This window comes from Euwallacea fornicatus, unplaced genomic scaffold (genome assembly GCF_040115645.1).
Source record: "Euwallacea fornicatus isolate EFF26 unplaced genomic scaffold, ASM4011564v1 scaffold_115, whole genome shotgun sequence".
In the NCBI taxonomy this organism is placed as follows: domain Eukaryota; kingdom Metazoa; phylum Arthropoda; class Insecta; order Coleoptera; family Curculionidae; genus Euwallacea; species Euwallacea fornicatus.
Window position 1 is genome coordinate 54,545 of NW_027096083.1, and position 20,686 is coordinate 75,230.

General features: G+C 32.7%; 1 long non-coding RNA gene across 1 annotated transcript; it reads left to right on the forward strand.

Moving 5' to 3' along the window:
* Positions 1 to 14,360: 14,360 nt before the first annotated feature.
* LOC136350122 (uncharacterized) lies at positions 14,361 to 18,795 on the forward strand. Its single transcript, XR_010734081.1, has 3 exons — positions 14,361 to 14,525; positions 14,782 to 14,978; positions 16,588 to 18,795. It is a non-coding gene; the product is annotated as an uncharacterized lncRNA (long non-coding RNA).
* The last annotated feature ends 1,891 nt before the right edge of the window (positions 18,796 to 20,686 follow it).

Genomic DNA, 20,686 nt, shown 5'->3' on the forward strand with positions numbered 1-20,686 from the left:
TTTGTTCGGTTCACTAATAAGAATTATGTCTATGTTATTTTCTTTGGTAGTTATGAACATTAGGTCCGTTGCTCTTTTATCTCTTCCCAAATTTATTTGTGCTATTTTAATATCTATAGTCCCCATTGATAATGTTGTTGTTTTGTTTTGTTGTAAAAATCACAGTCCTCTCTGTCGCAATTACTTTTTATTATCTAGCTTATCGCTCTTTGTATCCCCGATTGTTCTGTCGTTTTCTCCCCTTTCCTGTCTTTTTTTATCTTCGTTTGTTTCGTTCTGTGTCTGTTCATTTACTATTTCTTTATTTACAGGTTTATTTATTTCCCTCCTACTTCTAGATATCATTCTTCTAAATACTTTGCACCGCATGCCACCCGTAGAATGTCCCGTTACCTCACACGTTACGCAGAATTCCACGTTTTTGCACTCTTTGGAGGAGTATTCTCCTTTTCCGCATTTATAGCATAAACCACTTCTGTCGGGTCCCACGCAATGTCTAGCATTATGTTCGTATCCCCAGCAGCGATAGCAACGATTAATGTCTATCTTTGTTTCTATATTGCACCAAGTGAATCCTATTCTTATCCTTCCCTTAATTTTATCTATGCTGCCCAATGGGCCTAAACAGTTACCGTTTGCGTATTATTCACTGTCGGACGGGTTTCACTAATGTATATTTCTTCTATTTTTTCAATTTTTTCACCTATTGCTTTCCTAATTTCTTCTTTTCTAGTCAGGGTATCTATGCCTCTAATATATACTGTTTTCCTTTTTTGTGTTTCTCCTATGGTTTTTACTTTTGCGTTTATAATTTTTTAATTTATTGTCTCTTTTAGCTCGTTTAATGTTTTTTGATCTTTGTCTGTAATTATTAATAGTTTTCCTTCCCTTGTGCTTCTTATACTGTTAATTTTTTTACTAGCTTCAGTTCCTCGGACGCAGTCCTTTACTGTTTTTAGAACCTCGTTATATATTGTTCCTGCTTGTTCTACAACCAAGGTATAGCTCTTTTTTTCTTTGTTTGATTCAGTACTGTTTGTTTCGTCTTTGCTTGTATATATTACTACGTTTGTTTCAGTTCCTGTAAATATCAATTCTATCATTTTTCTTAACCTTTCTGTGCTAATTTTATTTATGGTGTGCATTGCGATCCATTCGTCTCCTCTAGTTTCTTCTCTAATATCTTCTATTCTGTCATATAAATCTTTTTCCGTCCCGTCGTATTCAATTTTAATTAATTTCCTAACGTTTGCACCTTTGTCTTTATGTGACCTGATAGTTGTTTTTTGTTCCAGTACTTCGAATTTTCCAGTGGCCTCTAAGAGTTCCGGAAAGCGCTCCCTGTAGATCCTCTGTATGCTTTTTTCCATTTTCTTATCTTCAGTGTCCATTATCACTACTTTCGTCACGTTATCCTTTGTTTGTACTGGATTGCCGATTTTAATTTCTGTATTTTTATAAATTATGTTGCTCCATCTTTTATTAAATATTTTGTCGTACGTCTCATAATTGTTATCTCCTTTTATACTTGTTAAATATTCGTTTCCTGGTTGCCCTAACTTTTTTTCTATATTAATTAAATGTTGTTTTAGTTTGTTGTTTTCTTTTTTAAGTTCTTCAATTTCCTCCCTAAGTACCACCATATCCTCATTAATTGCCTCTTCGTTATTTTTATTTAGTTTATTTTCTTCCTTCATGGCTTGATTTAGCATTCCACTTATCTTCCCCACTAATGTTTTAATGGGTACATGTACATTTTTGTTATCTTTGATAAAGTTATTCAGTTGTTTCATATACGTTTCCATGTTTTTCAGAGTTTTTTCTATTTGTCTCGTTTGTGTTGCGTCTGTTGTTTTATTGTTTTTTGTATTTATTTCCCATTTTCTCTTCTTTTTTGGCATAGAGTCCGGTGTATCTTCCTTGTTTTCCACTGTTGTATCGATATCAAAACTGCTATCCCATTCCAAAGCATCTTGTTTTGGAGTGTGAAATAGATCCTCTTGGCCTTGACTTCTATTTCTATGTGGAGGAGTTCTTTTAATAGAGCTTCTCCTCCTGAAGTTTCCCGTATCGTCCACTGTCTCAAACTCTTGGCCTACTGTCTCTCCCAATGTAGCAGAGTTGCCCCCTCTGTATCCTATGGGGCAGACCTCCTCCAATGAGGAGGTGCGGGATTCCCGGTTTCCCGGACCCGCCCGGAGAAAATTTTCCTTCTGCTTGCTCACCATTCTGGGTGTTTTGGTTTCAGGTGCTCCTCTTCATCCCTTCCGGCTTGGGAGACCCTTCCGGGAAACAAAGTCCCCGCCGGTATGGCATAAAGAATCGCTGCACCCTACTCAGCCTCTACACCACGTCAAGGTACCAACCCCAGTAGAGGTCATTTCCCTAACCTAGCCTCAATTATAGTTACTTTACAATGTACATCCTATTTGCATCTCGATTTGGTCAGACGGCAACAATTATACTTATTAATATTGTATATGATGACAGGTATATAGGTCGAGACGATTTTGAACAGTTGTAGTTGACCCTACAATGACTAATAATGAGAAATAATAATCGAAGACTTGCGCATATTTAAGTTGTTTTTGATATTTCAGATTTCTAATAAATTTAACCTAACGATTTGTGTCAAAAAGAAAACTCCTATTTAATATTCGCCCTTTATACGAGGAGGGGTTATTCTCACCCAACCTGTCCCTTAAAAGTTTGTTGGTTTGTTGAAATCTAAATGTGATACGAATTTGAAAATTTCCAATAAAGTTCTTTCTACTGTGTTTACTATTTTCTTTTAATGTTTGCAACTTCCTATCATTTCCGGTTTAAACGTGTTAAATAGCTGTCGATCCTGAGTGATATATTTCCTACCTACTCTATTTCGGTATAATATCCCAAACCCGGCGCTTTCGCCATTTTTAGATATTTGATCTGGAATTAAAAACAAGCCTCCGTAATGATCCATTTCAAAATTACTTGTATCTGCAGTCTTGAGTTTACATCTAGTTCCTATTTATGTGGGTTATTATTGCAGTAGTAAGGAATGTCGTTCAACATCAAACTCTTTATAATCTAAATAATTTTCAAAGTAATTCAATTTTTTTTTAAAGTACTAGTTGACATTCGAAAAATAAATAATACGTTACCTATCGTAAATTAAAGTTACTTTTTTTTAAATCAAAGTTATTACCAAATTCAAATAATAAAACTTAATTATTTCGAACCATGGTTTGGAACGACATGGGTAATTCTGATGATAAGCTTTGATCGAGAATTAAATTTTCTAGTTACGATTGTTTGAAGTTAAGATGAATGGTGTTTCGTTTTAAAAAATTCACTTTTACAACTTCAAAAAATATATATAAATGTTAGGAACGGTACTGTAATACTAAAACCTATAATTGTCAAGAGTGTAAACTAAAGATTATATATTGTATTGACGTTTTGCGAAATGTTTCGTTCGTGTTTATTATACCTGTGGATATTTGCACAAATTGAAAATTGATCGTTACGAAGACACGTTTCTAATTCGAGATTGAATGTTTCAAAAATGATAAGGAATCTAAGTATGGGACTTTATACCGAAAATGTTACGTAGAATTTAAAAACAAATTAATATACTAGAAACCCCATTTGAAATAGGCAAGCCAGGACAACTATTTCTGATCAAACCGGAAGTAACCCGAAGTTGAAAATTTGTATTCAAGTTAACTTAATGTCCAATTTTCAAATTCTGGATCAATTTTGCATTTACATCCTAATAATCTTTTAATGAACGAGTTGGACCTATGACCCTGTGTATACGAAGTTCGCCATTAGTCCGAGCTCGGTTTCTGGTATTTTTGTATCGAATATCCAAATATCGATATGAAAACTTTAGTATTGTACTTCTTTATGTTAGAAAGCTGTGTGATTTAATAATATTTTCGTTAATGTGGGGTGTTCGGTTTTCGCTGAACGGCATAAATTCGTACTTTTTTAAATAGCAACCCATAGTTTTTTATGTCTTTCTAATGTAATATTTAATTCTCTGCCGATTTGCAATAACATTTTTTTTCAAACATTACGGTTTTGGAAGTTATCTTATAATGAACCTTCAGAATTCAAAAAATAATTAGTTTTGTAAAAAAAATATTTTAGATGAAAGTTGACGAAGTAGAAATACGTGGTGACTAATAATGCATAATGACTTGATAAATCGAGTTACTTGTGCTTTTGTTAAATAGAAGCAAAGCCTGCTATAATAAATCTATCAAGTTATAAAATAATGCCTGCTGTGTTATAATTGATATTTTGTAAATACCTTCTTGGCTGTGAATATCAAATGAAAAGATGTCATTGGTAATCGACACAGAATTAAAAACGACTTTACAAATGTTTGGGAAAAATCGTGAGTAAATTAAAATAAAAACAATGAGTTGCGGCTACTTGAAAATTTGCAATCTGGTGCAAAAAAAAGTATGGTGGATTACAAGAATGTTTTAAAGTTTTCGATTACCTCTGACTTTCATTTATAAATTTACAAAAACGAATTTCCAAAGTTCAAGAAACACCAGTTTTGTGATCTTTCTTTCTGAGTCTGCATTTTTCGAGAAATTACTTTGATGTGGCAAATGCTTTTATCGATATAAAATTTGTTTTTATTAAAATGGAATTAGATTAAGAAAATATTTGAGCCTTTATTTTCATATCTAATCGCTATTTGGCGTGATTTATTCTTGTTATTCCACGCTGATTCTGCTTAGAGTCAATTCTCTTAGAGGACGAATAATAATCAGAGTCAGCATCGCCGATTGCCTTTTTAATCATAAGACATTAGTGTTAGTCAGTTCATTTTTACCGCTTCATGTAACCAGAACTTAAAATATAATAAACTCTTTTCGGATCGACTGGTGTTTAAATTAACAGTTTTATGTATTCGTTTTCTAAATTAAGTAAATCGAAACTTCGTCGAATGGCGTGACCGAGAACAGATATAAATGGCGAACCCTCTATATACATACGTGTGGCTACCACGAATAATGACTAACATGAACAATGCTTAACCTGGACAATGATTAACCCGGATAATGATTAATCTAAACTATGGCTTGCAGAACACTTTGTTCGAAGATTTGACTGATTGCTTTGATATATAAAAAATATATAAATTGCCAAAGTGATCGATTAATAATTTTAATTAATACTCGGGGTGCTCCTTTTCGTGTTAGATGGTAAAAAATCAAATCGGTTAATCTTGAACTTATTTTGAGATAAAAACTTCTTGTAAAAGCTCGACTTAAGTTACTTCCACTTTGACTTGCGAGATGTTGAAGTTTAATTTCGCTTTTCCCGATTCTCCTTAAACTTTTTACTATTCTTAAAAAAAAGAACATCCTTTATGTGACTTATGTTAATATGCATATAAATGTTTATACGGAGTGCTTCCAAAATGACTGACTGTCAAATCTTTTAATCGAGCGTGTTGTACGAGCCAGTTTTACAATATATATATTTTTATCTAATGTACGAGGTATTTAGGTAGGTGGTAGTGTGGGATACTACGTTGGGTGGTATACCAGAGGAGGTCGTTATAAATTGATATGGTGTCGGACGAAAAGGTTGCGACTTTTCTTATTCATAAAATTATACTGCTGCTGTTTTGGAACGAAATTTGACAAGCCTTTTCATCTCGAAAAATGTACAATATAATCTAATGTGATTTTCCTAATTTGTAGTATGGCAATGAGTCAAGTTCAAAAGTCGATGATTTTATCTGAACGCTTGAATGTGTGCTTATTCAAATATCTTATGAACTTCCTTAAATTCGTCTCTTTCTGTTGTTAGAAAATGTCAATAGAGAAATATTTTAGGAACTCTTCATTTTAATACTTTTAAGTACCACCTCCCGGCGCATTCGCCAAAACTTAAACGAGCCATTTATTGTGTTTCCGGATATTCGAGGTTTTTAGATTTTCTTTCTTTTTATAGTTTCTTACCTGCGTGTATATTCGTATATATTCGTGTGTATTCGCTGGAAGTCGTCCCTGCTTATATATGTGTGAACGGGACGAGATTCGAAATGGAGAACCTACGATCGCCAGAATTAATAGAATTACTGTTCCGTGCCGATGGGCGACGGGTCAACGAGAAATAAAACTCACCACCACCACCACCAATGTGTGGACGATTGAAAATGGTGGTTGGTTCTCGTTTCGATCGTTATAAATAATCGATGACATATTTACGAATATTGTCTATACGTTGGAAAATAAATTATTATTTTGTAGTATACACCCGTTAATATTTATTTAGTGCGAATTATACAAATTTGAATAAAATCCACGTTTGAATTTAATTCCTCTGTTTGTTGTATTACTGACTAGGAAAATCGTGTTTACGAAATTCTCCGTAAATAACGAAGCCTTTTTAGATTTTATGGCGTAAATTATTTAAACAATGTGTTCGTACGTCATAAAAAAACGTTTGCTACAATTTTGTCATAAAAGGGCTTGTTTCTCTGCACTTCGATAATTTTTGAATGATAACGGGACGATCAATTAAAAAACTCAATTATCGCCAAAACCTGTACCACACACTGGGTATCTGTACGAGTACCATTGGTTTTAAATCGATTCAGAATAAACTCCGTTCGTATCCCGTTCCGTATGCTGCACTACTACTTCCTAGCAAACACCCTGGTGCTTAGTGGAGATAGAAAATTTTCGAACGGACGTAGATACATTAGTTTCGAATCTATGTAACCCTATTTATCCTTATGCAAAGTCCCTTGATTTTTGATATAATAGCCACGGAGGATGATATCTTTTTGAAAATAAAATTAATTAATAGTAGTATTGTTTAAACGAGAACTAACGCTAAGTTTTAAAATAATTAATAATTGTTTAAATTCAATCTCGCTTATCTCCTTGTGAAAAACAAATTAAGAGCAAAAGAACGTTTCGTTTTGTTGTTAGTTTAGTGAACTATAATTTTGTCATAATATACGAAGTATAACGTAAGTACGGATTTTCCTTTTAACACGACGTAGATCTAAAAAAACTATGCAATATTTTTATGTGACATTTGTTCAAAATCTCAAAAAAACACGAAATATGCCCAGATGAGTTTTAATACGTTTTTGTATAAAATGTAAATTCGTTCCTGCCTAAAAGAGTAATTCAACATAAAAAAAATAAAATGTCCCATAAAAAATTATCAGCTATAATTGCAAAAACGCAAAAAACATTTAATGTTTTTGCAAATGAAACCAATGGAGACAATTTCGAACACCTTTTGTAGCCAGTCCCAGTCCCGGAATGAGTAGCAGCTAAACTTGTATTACTTATTATAACATTCTTAGGCGCATATTTCGGTGGTTTTTGAAATTTCGAAAAAATGTTATGTAAAAATATTGCTTAGTTTTTAAAGGTCTGTGTCGTGTTAAAAGCAAAACCCCCTACTTATGTTATCACTTGTATAGATCCTTTTACTTTGTATCGTTTGAAAGAGTGTACGTTGGAGAAACTTTTGTTTAAAACATAAGAATAAATTGGAACCGGAGTATTTAAAAACGTTAATTTATCTACTTCTTCGTTTTAAAAAATGTCTCTGAAAACCGCAAATAGTTGTAGTTAAAAGAAATTAACTTAATTGAATTGACTAATGAAATTATTTCGTATAAAATCACCTAAGGCCGATATTTTAAAAAATGACGAAAATTTGCAAAATAATTTTAAAAAAGACATTGCAGAATAAATTTGGATTATGTATATTCGAACCTATCCACCGATCTACACTGGTGGCCAAAAGTAAATTAAAAATCCTAAGCTAGGATGGTTCCATTGCTGCTGTGGGTCCCACACTATTGCTATCTTCTAAACCTCGTAAACGATGTTATTGATCACAAGGATTACGTTTGCTTAATTTTTCTTTGGTCGTAGGTGGCGGCGCTCAACTTGGCGAAGGCGCCTCGATTTACAATTGTACAATTGTACGAACAAAAACAAAGTTTTTGACGTTTTCGTTTTGAGCAATATTGAAGAGTAAAAAACTGACGCCGGTTCCCATAAAACTGGTAACTTGCATTTCGCTGGGAACTCAATTTATACTCGATAGAGTTAACTTTATTCAAATGATTTAGTAAGAGTCAGTTGTAACTTGGTCTTCGTTTGGAAATAAATATAATTTTTTTTATCGAATTTTTCAATACACGATTTTTAACTTGAAATATGTTAAATAATTAACAAAAAACAGTTATAAAAAACGCTCGATAGTGTCTTCGAAACAATTGAGGATGATATTGTCAACATTTTTAATTATTTATGGTATGTGTGCCGTGCTATGTTAATTCCGTGATAATTTTTTGATTTCATTAATCGCCCTTAATTTCTTATTTCGGCGGAGATGCGCGATTTGTTTCGTTCTATTTTAAAGTTTTAGGATTGAAGCAAAATAAAATTTCTAGTTTCCAAAAAACAAATCTAAAAGTACAAGAAAATGATTGGTGGTGGTTTTTTATTTGTTGTGTATTATTCGTTAGTTATATGACCATTTCCTCTGTAAAGTAATAACATGTGTTGTCAACAAAAACAATAACACGCTCCAGATTCTACAAACTCAGCGACTTTTTATTATAAAAGTTCAGGGCAATTAGCATTAGATAGTTATTTAGGCATCCTCTTGAAGATAGTGAAAAACGTGTACGAATTAATAAATCGTATTATCAAATTATATTTTTATTTATTTTTTAAAAAGTAAGTTACAAAAGGACCTAACGTAACTCGTTGGGTGATTCGGCAGAGTTGTGATGATGATGCGGCCGGCAATTTGTAATCCCTACGACCTGGGACTTTGGTAAATCATTCTATTTGCTCGCAAAGTAAAATAAAGATGTGGCGTTTTATTTCGTCCAAGTTGTAACGCGAAGCAAAATTTCGTTTTCTCATCGATACTTCCGAAAACCGAAAAGACGTTTATGCGCTTTAAAAGATAGCAATGGTGTGGCCTGTGCTAATTGTGCTGAACCTTGTGTATATAAAATTGGATCTGTTCGTTACATATAATTATTTTATTTTCGTTAGATACTTAGATATTTTAATAATTAGGGATCTTTCTTTTCCCTGTCAAATAAGAAAACAAAAAACTAAAACCTTAATATACAACGAATAAACCCAATAGCGATGTTTACGGTATATAGAAGGGTTTTAATTAGTTAGGTAAGTGTGTATGTGTTACGTGAAAAGTGAAAAATAAATAAATTTTGGAAACTGTGTAGGTGCTTTCACTTGAGGTTTGTATCTTAAAATAAGTCCCAGATTCGCCAACTTAATTTGTTGCCATCCCTTAAAAAAAACACCCTCTATGTACCGTAATGGTACGGACGATCCGTATAAAATATCCCTCTACTATGACTATACAAAATAAAGTACAGGGTCATTTACGCTACACGATACCCCACAGAATGTTTTGTAACCGAAATACGAAGATTTCAAAAAGTTTCAATTTAGTTTAATTGCTAGCTAGTTAGCTAAATTGAACGTTAGAGAGATTAAAGTATTAAAGTTACATTTTTACAAAATGTTATGTTACGTTATTCAAAATTCAATTGATACTTTGATCTGGAAATGAATTTTGAAATTATTGAAAACTTATTGTCAAATGGCGTGAATGATCTTGTACCTAGGGTATCTCTTATCTGTACGTAACGTGAATCGGCTATGAGAAAATCTTCTCCAATTCTTCTTACTTCTACGTTATCCTCGTTATCCTGTATGTTTAACAACGACGATTTCTGTTCTTGTTTAAATCCTTATCCACCGCAAAGTCTCGAAGCTATGTTGCTACGTTGTTGTTGTTTCTTTTGTCTTTGTGCTACTCCTACCGGCGTATCCTCCTCTTTTTTTTATATCCTTTGGTTAATCTAAAAAGGCTTATACCAACATTTGTGCCATTACAAAAAAAAAATGATGTATGTGTACGGAATTATTTCTTACGTCGATGCAAATATTTAAAGGAATGAAGAAGGGAATTAAAATTTTTCTTTATTATAATTATATTTTTTTATGTTTTGGTGATGATGTAGATGATCTTACCTCCAGAATCAAATATGTGTATTTACAGTGTGTTTCCTACATAATAATAGGTGAAAGTTTAGGGGCTGGATTGTTCTCTGAGTAATTTAAAGTATTTTATTCTTCAACAGTTTTAGGAAATTTTAAAATTAATTAATTTTAAATAATCCAGTGGGAAACTGTAGCTGTAGGTTTTGATAAATTTCGTATAAAACATTTATCACCTTGTATCTAGGAAACAAAGCATTTTCCTTACCTTTAGGAAGTACACTGTAAATAAATATTAAAAGAAATATACATGTTGGATGCAACTTAAGTGATGTCATTAATTTTGAAAGATGGTTCCTTGTATTTTATGAAAAATTGGTCATATAAACGTGTGTCCTAACTTGCATTAGTTTTATTAAAAAAAAAAACAGGTTTTATTAATTGTGCGTATTAGCCCAGATTTTTTTTTAATTATAGAGTTCGATAAACTGCACAATTTCTTCGAAAATGGCCTGATTGATATAAAATTCAAGGCCTACTACGACAGTTTCTAAGAGCAAAATTTTAATAATATTAGCGATTTATTAAAATTTTGCTCCTAGAAACTGTCGTAGTAGGCCTTGAATTGTACATCAACTAGGCTATTTATTATGAAAATGTGCACTTTATCGAGATCTATAATTTTTAAAATAACCGGACTGAATCGTAAGATTTATAAACTTTTTACAGACTAACCCCAAAACAAATGAGTCACAGTGTATGAATGTGTATGTTTACTAAAAAAATAATAATATACAAGTAAAATTCTCCCTATGTAGAACTTTCTGCTGAAATATAGAACTAACCTGTGGTAAAAAATGATTTTTATTAAAATAGCTATATAAAATGAACAGAGAAGTAACCCTACATATTACAAACACATTACAATTTATTTACACAATAAAAAAATAATATATATTTAAAATGCTAAAAAAAATTAAGAAAAAAATCCATTCTATAAACAACTATAAACAATGCCTTTTATGTCCTAACTATAAAAACGTAGAGTTACAAGAAATTATTAGTTTTATTTTTCTATATTTTACAGTTTTTTACATTCCCTATCAAATAAAAAAAACTGTAAATATGAAGGTATTTTATTGTTAAAATGGAGAAACGCCTAATTTTTGAGTTAAAATATTGAGCTATTAATGTTACACACACTTTGTATTACTGTTGTATTTTGAATTTTTTCTGACTACATTCTAACAATTGATGAAGGACCTGGATAAAGTGACGAGGCCCTTTCTAAATTAGTTCCCTACATAGAGACCCTACTTCTGTATAATAGTAACCCTTTTTATTCTTACCATGTTGGAAATAAGCACTCGATATTCAAATTGAAATCAACTTTCTATGCTTACCTTAGATCTTTTCTTCTCCACCATGTTCCTGCTCCTTTTTACCTTGCTTACAAATTTACTAAATCCCATTTCTACTGCTGAAAAAAAATTACTAACAAATCCCAACTCCCTTTTCCTCCTGAGAGAGTCGATGAAGAAAACTTCGATGCATCCCTGGCCCCTCTTGATCTCGTCAAAGTGAACCATTGTAAAAAACATGTTACATGTAACATGTTTGCTAAAGGGAGCAAATAATGCCCTCCTAGGTCTTTGTTGATAAATGAAGCTCTATTAAGTCAAAGTTCTGATCCAGCTAAACCTACCTACCTACCTACTGAAAATGTGTCAAAGCGTGTCTTTTGTAAATGCTAAATGTGTGAATTGATTAATAAGGAGCAAATTGATGCAAATGTGAAAATTTTTGTCCAAAAATTCCCTGTATCACTTGCTTACTTGCCCATTAAGAGTTCTTTGAGAACCTTAATTCTTGCTAGGTCCCCACGATTGAAGGTGCTTTGCTCTATGAACCCTACGTTTTACCTATTTGAGCGAGTCGCTCACTACCATGTGTAGGTGACACCCTCACTACCTGCAGCCTCGATAACCATATCGAGACACCTCCTATTGATGTCCCACTTTGCTGCTGCTGCTTCCAAGATTTCCTCGTTCGATGCTATGTTAAAGTATGATTTTAGGTTCTTACCTAATATACATTAACGTTCTTTTTGTTGATCCTCCGTCTCGGCCCCCATTTTGAAACCCCTTGTGTAAACGATTCGAAGAGAATTTCATGAATAAACTCCCTTTCTTTCGACGATATCTCGATATATTCTTACTTACTCTGTACATGTTTGAATCTGAATCTTTCGTCTTAAAACAAAAGAATTTATTTTTTTCTGATGCACGAACAAAGAACGAATTAATTATTTCTTTGAGAGAAGGATGGGTGATTCCCGTCAGGGACTTTCCCTTCCGTTAACTTTTCGATTTGTGACAGTCAGCACCCTCTGAGATCGCCCTCTGGAACCGTTCGTTTTTTACGAATCGATACGATTGACACAGATGGAGCCACCTGCTAAGAACCATCCTCTCGCGTCGATATATACTACTAAAATTGATCTAGGCTCCCGCCGTCTTCTCGCTCAGGATTCGGACCAGTTAACGGCAGCGGCATATGTTGCTGTACGTCTTCGGGGAACAGTGTTTTTATTAGTGTTAATTTTGCTAGTTATGACAGTGGCTTGACAACCAGTTCAAGTTCCGCTTCAATAATCTCAGTTAGTATTTTCGGTGTGTTGGGTATATGGGTTGTAGAAAAGAAAAGTTTTATAATTTACTATTATATTCGTATATTATATCTTAAGACCACTCGGAAAGCAAGCCTAGGCAAGACTAAAGAATATAATATCGTGTTTCTTGTCCCTGAGAGTAACCCTTATCACCTAATAGATATATATAAGAAAAGGCACCCTAAAGCCATCAATACCATACTTAAGTTTCACACATGGTATGTGTTATTCTCCAGAAATGTATATGCAATAATGAAAGAAGAAACAACGATGTGCCATTAATAGTTTAGGGTCGACACTTAGGGTTTGGGTGTCCATAATTCAACACGGTGCTCTGTATTTATTTTATTTAGAGATTTTAACGTGTTAATATTATTCAATTCAATTTTTAAAATATGGGACCATGTTCCAGTAATTTTTAGATAAATTGAAATATGATTACTTTTATGTTTTGTATTAAATAACAATTAAAAAGTGTTTGGTATTAATTTCGTTCTAAAATATTAAAATGTTAAATGGTAAATAAATAATGTTAAATGTAATAGTCATAATATTAAGAACGTTGTTAAATGAAGTAAGAAACATTTATTAAGCATATAAAAATTGGCGAAATAAACTATTTACTATTCAATCACAATTCCCCTGTAGAAGCAAGCCGAACTACTAGGGATTAAATTCAAAATATCTAAAAAATAGTGACTTTTAGTAATTTACAACAAGAGTACCTTTTTTAGGAAAAAATAAACAGGGAATCTATTTTGATAAGAAAAAAGTTGTCATAAAGAGGCACAAAAAAGTTATCATCATTTCAACGTTCATTAGTACGTTGCATATGGCGCTTTCTGTAAATTTGACGAAAATTTTAACAAAAATAAGTTCGGCCCTGCGAAAAATCCCATAATATCAAATTTCATGGCTATATTTTGATATTTGCGCGAATTATTAAAGAAAATGAAAAGAAAAAGTTAAATTTGCCATCCTGTATTTCAAAAACTGAGCCGTTTTCAATATATATTTACATAACATTTTCATCTTAAGAAAATATCTATCGACTATTAAAATCCTGTTACTATAAACTGGAAAATTTTATAATCATAAGTTTTCTTAGTTTATTGTGTACTATTTAAATATATGTCGGATCATCAATAGGAAGGTTTTCCATGATGATATAAAGTATTTAGTTCACTTTTAAAAGCAAGAATAGAAAAAGTGCAAAACTAACGAATTCGTTACTACACGAACGCTTCTCGTCAATTGCCAATCTAATCTGCCTGTCCCTTTTCGTTTTCTCGTTTTCCAGATCTCGCGAGTCCTTCGAATCCGAGGGGTAAGGTACTTGCTAGTCCCTGTTTCCCACGAAGGCCCGCACACATGGCCTCTCAATTTCGCCCTTGATGGTGGCGACCTCGTTCGACAGAGCTTTTCCTTAAGGTGGCCCTGTCAGCTTGCCCTTCGTCATATTATCAGCTAGTAATATTACACTTTATCACTTAAGGACTAATAAATCTCCGACATATACATATTTACTAGTACCTAAAAACTACTCTACATCCTAAAGATAAACTAAGGTCGGACAGCGAAAACACTACGACTGCTAACCCGACAAACATATCGAATGACAATTATGACATTTACGTGTCAGTAATCGGACCGGGAAAGTTCGTCGTTTGTTTTTCATTAGCAGAAAAGTGGAAATTGACTTCAACTATTGGATCCGAAATAAAAATATAATCTCATTTAAAACCGAGAAGCAAAAAATAAGAAAGGGTTTCATCCCGATCGATTAAGAGAATATTTAACGAAACAAGAAAGAAGAGGTAAGAAAAAAATGAAACTCATTCCTAGAGGGTTTTCCAACGATTCCTCGTTTACAAAATGTGTACTCTCCTATTCCCGATATATGGGAACTAATAATAAAATTTCTCTTCCTCCCAACGCAATCAAAACTTATCATTAACATTGTCCTAAAGTAGTAGGTCTTTCATAGAGGACCACATTATTTTCATCGAGCTTCGATTCATCGACTGTTCCCCTGTAATTGGGATTTACCCATAACTATTCCTCTTATTTTAGTGCACAGAAACCACAGCCAAAACATGTGATACTGCCGCGTTCTACCCCGACGAAGTTAAAAAGATTCTACTATCCACTAGAGCAAGCAACTATCATTATCCTTCAGAGTCTTTGGGATATAGCGTCGGTTGGGTCCTCAATTTCTGGGATGGTTGAGAAAGTAGGGCTTTTTCCACGGCTTCACGGCTTTCACCAAGGTACGTACAGTCAACTTTGGTCCATCATTTTTATTTGCAATTTAGAATAAGTAAAATTGGACTTTCTTGCGTTTCAAGTGTTAACTGGATGTGCCTGACTTCCTGGTGGTTTGAGCCCTAATCATTTAACAATTTTTTTATTCTTCCAAAAGCAACCACATCTATACTTTCAAAGAGTTCTCATATATTTTGCATTTATTTGGACTGAGAAATTTGCTTTTTTCATCTTAGGGTATTGTTTTATTAACAATGTGAGAAATGTTTATTGGAAGATAATATTTATTTAAGTAAAATTACAATAATTTGTGTTTAAATTTCCATTATATTAAATTAGTTGATACATCTTTATCACGGTTCTCATTTATGTGGCTACTACAATGTATCAACAACGTGTCTTTGAAATAATCCACCAACCTTTTGTTGGTAGTTTAATAATTGAAAATTGTAACATAACAACACATTTTAAATAGTGGCGTAAAAAATAACAGTTATAGATGACAAAACAGTATTAATTAATATACATGTTACGATTTAGTCCAGGAAAAGAAGATAAAAAAAACGCAGAGAATACTACATCAATATTCTATTATAAGTCTAAATATCAAGAAGCTCCTTTAATTAGTAATTCTAACCATTTATATTACAAGTTTGCTGGCTCTGCAATTTCCAAGGAAATATTCGATTTGCAGTCTCGTGGGAAAGGATTCCTATGACACGAATTAAGTTACTTCTTTTCGATTAATGGTTTTTTTAAACGAATTTAAAAACAACTTTATTATCTTGCAAGAAATAACATAAACTTGATCAGACTTACAGCATAACTACTTAACTGAATATTATGACAATAATGAAAATCTTAACTATTCTAAGGGTGGTTTTATACAGTTATCTATCGATGAGGTCTTAATGAGGTCCAATATAAAGTCCAGTGGTATATATTGATAATGTCATTGGATGGGCTAGTGTGGACTACATGACTTCTTCCTTCTTAAGTTCAGAAAACGTGGGTTCTGAGGTTTTCTGAGGTGGTGGCGTTTGTTTCATGAAGCAGTTCAATTTGTGATTTTTGTATAGATATCTTAAACATACAAGAGACGAAACTAATAGACAGATTAGCAAAGAGTTTGTCCATTGGTGGGTGTTTGGTCCCTTCTTGGAATACGTTTCCAATCGTAAGGCGTTGGAAAGCTGATGAAGTCTTTTTAGGTCTTCTAGCTTCACTTTCTTGAGGGTTAACTGAATGTTTTCTGTTATTGTTAATCTTGGTACGTTTACTACCGGGAGCTCTAATATATATTCTTTTTTGGTGGTTTCTTCCTTCTTGTATGTCTTTCCATTAATTATGATATAACATTTTTTCAAAGTTATAATAGTGGGTTTGGAGATTTTGAGGAATCCATTATTTGCACAGAAAGTTTGTACTGTGTCCGGTATGGTGGGTATGATTAGAACATCACTTCCACTTATCTGCTGAACATGGGTTTTTTCTACTAAGACATGGTCCCAGGAGCATTCCATTTTCCCTCGGCGAACTAGGTTGGCTACGCAGGGTTGTTGTTTGACTAGATAGCTTTGTTGACACATATACCAATCTTCAATTTTGTTACAGTCTTCGGAGGTTATCCAAAAATTCTCGGTGTTGAGTAGTAGATAAGGATGATTTAGGATGATGATTTGGTTTTGGATTGGGACGACGTACATATGGAGGTATCTGTATTGAGACATCGTGATTGGAATATGAATTTTGAATAATATAATTTTTTTTTTACCTCTACTTGTGTTCCAAAATAATTGTAGTAGTTAAGTTTATTTCTGAATTTAATAATTTTCTCAGAGCCATATAGGGCATTTAATTTATATATAGTATATTTTTTAAATTTTTTAGAGGAGGAATAGATGGATGTAAAATATTTATTTTTGTAAAAGTAACTGTATTCTCGATGTTATCAATTATATGCTGAACATTCAGAAGTTGACTAAAACTCATGTCTGCTATATTAAAAATCATGTTGTGTTATTGCTCAATATCCAGTTGTTGCGATATTTGTTTTATTTCCAAATTGAGTTAATCTTGACTTGATTTAATATTTTGAATTTTATTTATATAACTGTCTGACAATGGCTTTAGGAAAGTTTTCTGGTTGTTAAAATCTGGTTCTAGAGTTTTGTTGTTGTTTTTTAGATTATTTAAATAGTTGACAAGGAAGGTTTTATCATCGTTATCTAAAGTTCCAAATAACCATATAGAGGTTTTACCAATGATGTTGAATATACCTCGCTTAGTTCGATGTAGTTCTTTAGTGATGTTAAAGATACCGATTCTTTGGGTGAGGTGTTCTAAGAGAATCATGCATTAATCAACCTTACGTCTAGTGTTAACAGTTTTACTTGAAATTTGAGAGTCATTTGTGATTATAGAATGTTTCATAGAATGGTTAATTACATGCCTAATTTGGTGTAGAGTTAATAAAATGTTAGTGGTATTTACATGATAAATGAATGTGTGTTTGGACGTGATTATTTTCGATTGTCCTAATGATATGGGAAGGATGGGATTATCTACGGGTTTTAGCTTTAAGATAAATACTGAGGGGAGTATCAGAATCACAGTTATCGTCGTTAGATTCATGATTCTCTTCTCCTGAAACAAATAGTTGGGGTTTCAGATAATTTTTATGATATGCTTTATTTTTTGACTTAATTTTATTGTTTGAAATTTTTATTGGATTTTCTGGTTTTTGGTATCTATCTCTGGTTTTTCTTTCGTTTCTGTTTCTATGCGTTTTTCTGTATAAATCCTTATTGTTATTAATTTTGACGTTTTCTTTTCTGTTTTTATTAGCTTTTTATAAGGATTGTGTTTGTTTGTTTATTAGTTTGTTATTTACGTCTTTTTGTAAGGTCTTAAGGTTTTCAATGTGTTCTAGCATATATTCGTTGATTTTGTCCGCTTCATTTAATTCAAAAGGGTTCTTGTATGATATTTTCTCTCTAACAATTTGGAAAGGTGAATATTATGTCACGGAATGGATAGAATTATTATAAGACAAAAGAGCGTAATTCATTAGTGTTATTACGTTTTCTTTGTTTATTTTTCTTAAGGGTTAAAATTATTTCTGATAAAGTAGAATGAAATCTTTCGACAGGACTGTTGCCTGATAGGTTGTATAATGTGGTGTAATGTATTTCAATATTATGAGTTTTACAAAATTCATGCACAAGATTATTTTTGAATTCATGATCGTTATCCACAGTGATTTTCCTAGGTATTCCAAAGTGCGTTATATAAATATTACTAATTTGTTGAGGATTTTCACTGCGGAAACGCTGTTTATTGGATAAGCTTGTCTAAATTTAGAAAATTAATCTAGGAATGTTAGGAAATATTGACTATGGGCTTTGTAAACGTCGATATAATATATGTGGTCAAAGGGTTCATCCACCTAAAAGGAGTAGGTTTAAAAATTAACTTATTGGGATGCCTTTCATATTTAAAGCTTTCAGACAAGTTTCACATGTGTTTATGTATTGTCGTACGTTATTGTCAATATTTGGCCAGTATAAGTATTTTTTTTATTGCTTTTAAATTTTCCTGAATTCCTCTATGAGATGTTTTTGATTCGCGATATAGTTGAATTTTTACTTTTTGTTCTTCAACGTCTGTTACATCAGTTAAGAAGTTATTATATATAAAAAGTTTAAAGGAATTATTTTTGAAAGACTTAAATTTATGAGTTCTAAATCTTTATCCAAGAAGTGCAAGAGCAGTGTGTGATCTTTGGAATTAACCAATTTTTAATCAGATTGCAGATATCCTATTCCGTACTATTGTGGTTAATAAATATTCTTAATTTTGGTTTATTAAATATTTTTTTCTTTTATAACTTTGAGATTTTTGTTTGTTTGTTTATTATTTATAAATATTAACTGGGTTTGGTGTTGATTGACACATTTTTCTACACATGGTGCTCTTATTATAGGCTTTTCTACGCTTGGATGTACAGTATTGCTATCTTCTTCTTGGTCATTGGTGTTATGTACCGTTGATCCGTTCGTCAATCGTGCGTTGTTTGAGGTTAGTTGTACGCCTGGTGGAGCTGTGGCTTCCTTATTAATGTCTTTACTCCAGGAGTCGATTATTTCATTTATGTCATCTGCATTTAAATGAGGTTCTAACTCGTCGTTATTAAGACCAAGATTTACTAATAGGGAGATGTCGTCTGGGTAGTTTTCTGGGATAGTGTTTTCTTCTGCATGATTGATGTGTATTCGGGATAATGCATCAGCGTTGGTGTTTAGTTTTCTTTTTTTGTATACTATTTCGTAATCATATTTTTCTAGTTTTAGTCTCCATCTTACAAGTTTGGAATTGGGTTCTTTAAGGGAGAATAACCATTATAGAGTTTTATGGTCACTGATGATCCTGAATCTTTTCCCAAACAAATAGGGTCTGAAGTATTTTACAGCCCACACAATTGCCAGTAGTTCTTTTTCAATAGTGCTATAGTTGGTCTCTGCGGAATTTAAGGTACGAGAAACATATGCTATAGGTAGATCGCTACCCACTGGCCCCTGGGATAAAACCTATAGCATCTATGGCATAGTTTGAGGCATCTGTTGCCAAGTTAAATGGTTTCTCAAAATCTGGATACTGTAATATAGGGTCGTTCATTAGGACGTTTTTGCAAGTTTCAAAACCATTCACGAATTCTGGACTATGAACGATCCTTTCATTTTTCTTTAGGCATCGTGTCATTGGTTTTGTTAGTTTTGCAAAATCCTTAATGAATTTTCTATAATATCCTATTAGTTCCAAAAATGATTTGATTTTTTACTCGTTTTAGGAATCGGATAGTTCTTTATTGTATTTATTTTATTCGGATTTGGTTTTATACCTTCTGGAGTTATTATCTGCCCCAATTCCATGTTTTTACGCAGAAACTCTGATTTGTCCAATTGAATTTTCATTCCAGTTTTTTTTAGGCATTTAAAGATTAGTTTTAAGTTATTGATGTGCTCTTGTAGAGACGTGGAAAATTTTATGATATCATCCATATATACAAGACATTGTCCATCACCCTTTGGAAGGTTGCCGGCGCATTTTTTAGTCCGAACGGCATACGGATATATTCATAGTGTCCGTTCTTTACACTGAATGCTGTTTTTTCCATTGAATTTGGGTGCATCTCGATTTTTGTGGAACCCGGAAGCCAAATCTAGGGCGGTGAAGTAACTACAACGTCCAAAATATCTGATATTTTTGGTATTGGGTGCCTATCGTCTATGGTTTTTTCATTTACTTTCCGGTAATCTATTATGAGACTCTTCATTTTTGTTTTTTACTGGCATCCATTTTCTTTGGTACTATCCATATCGGGGACGACCAAGGAGATTGTGATGGTATTATGATTTCGTCTTTCAGCATCTTGGAAATTTTATTTTGAATTTCGTCTATGTGAGAGGATGCACATGTAACTTAAATATAATTATTTTCGGAATTTCATCAGATAGTTTTCTTTAAAAAATGCCATTTAAAGAAATCCATTATAGGTGAATACTAAACACTTTAACGTTTGGTGAATTCTTCCTAAGAATTGTCGTTACCTCGCTTTGTATCAGTCGTTGCGGCGACGTTGCCATTTTCCTCACTCTCCGAAAATTGAAATAATTTTCACCTTCTTTTGTTATAACAAACGTTTATTTTTATT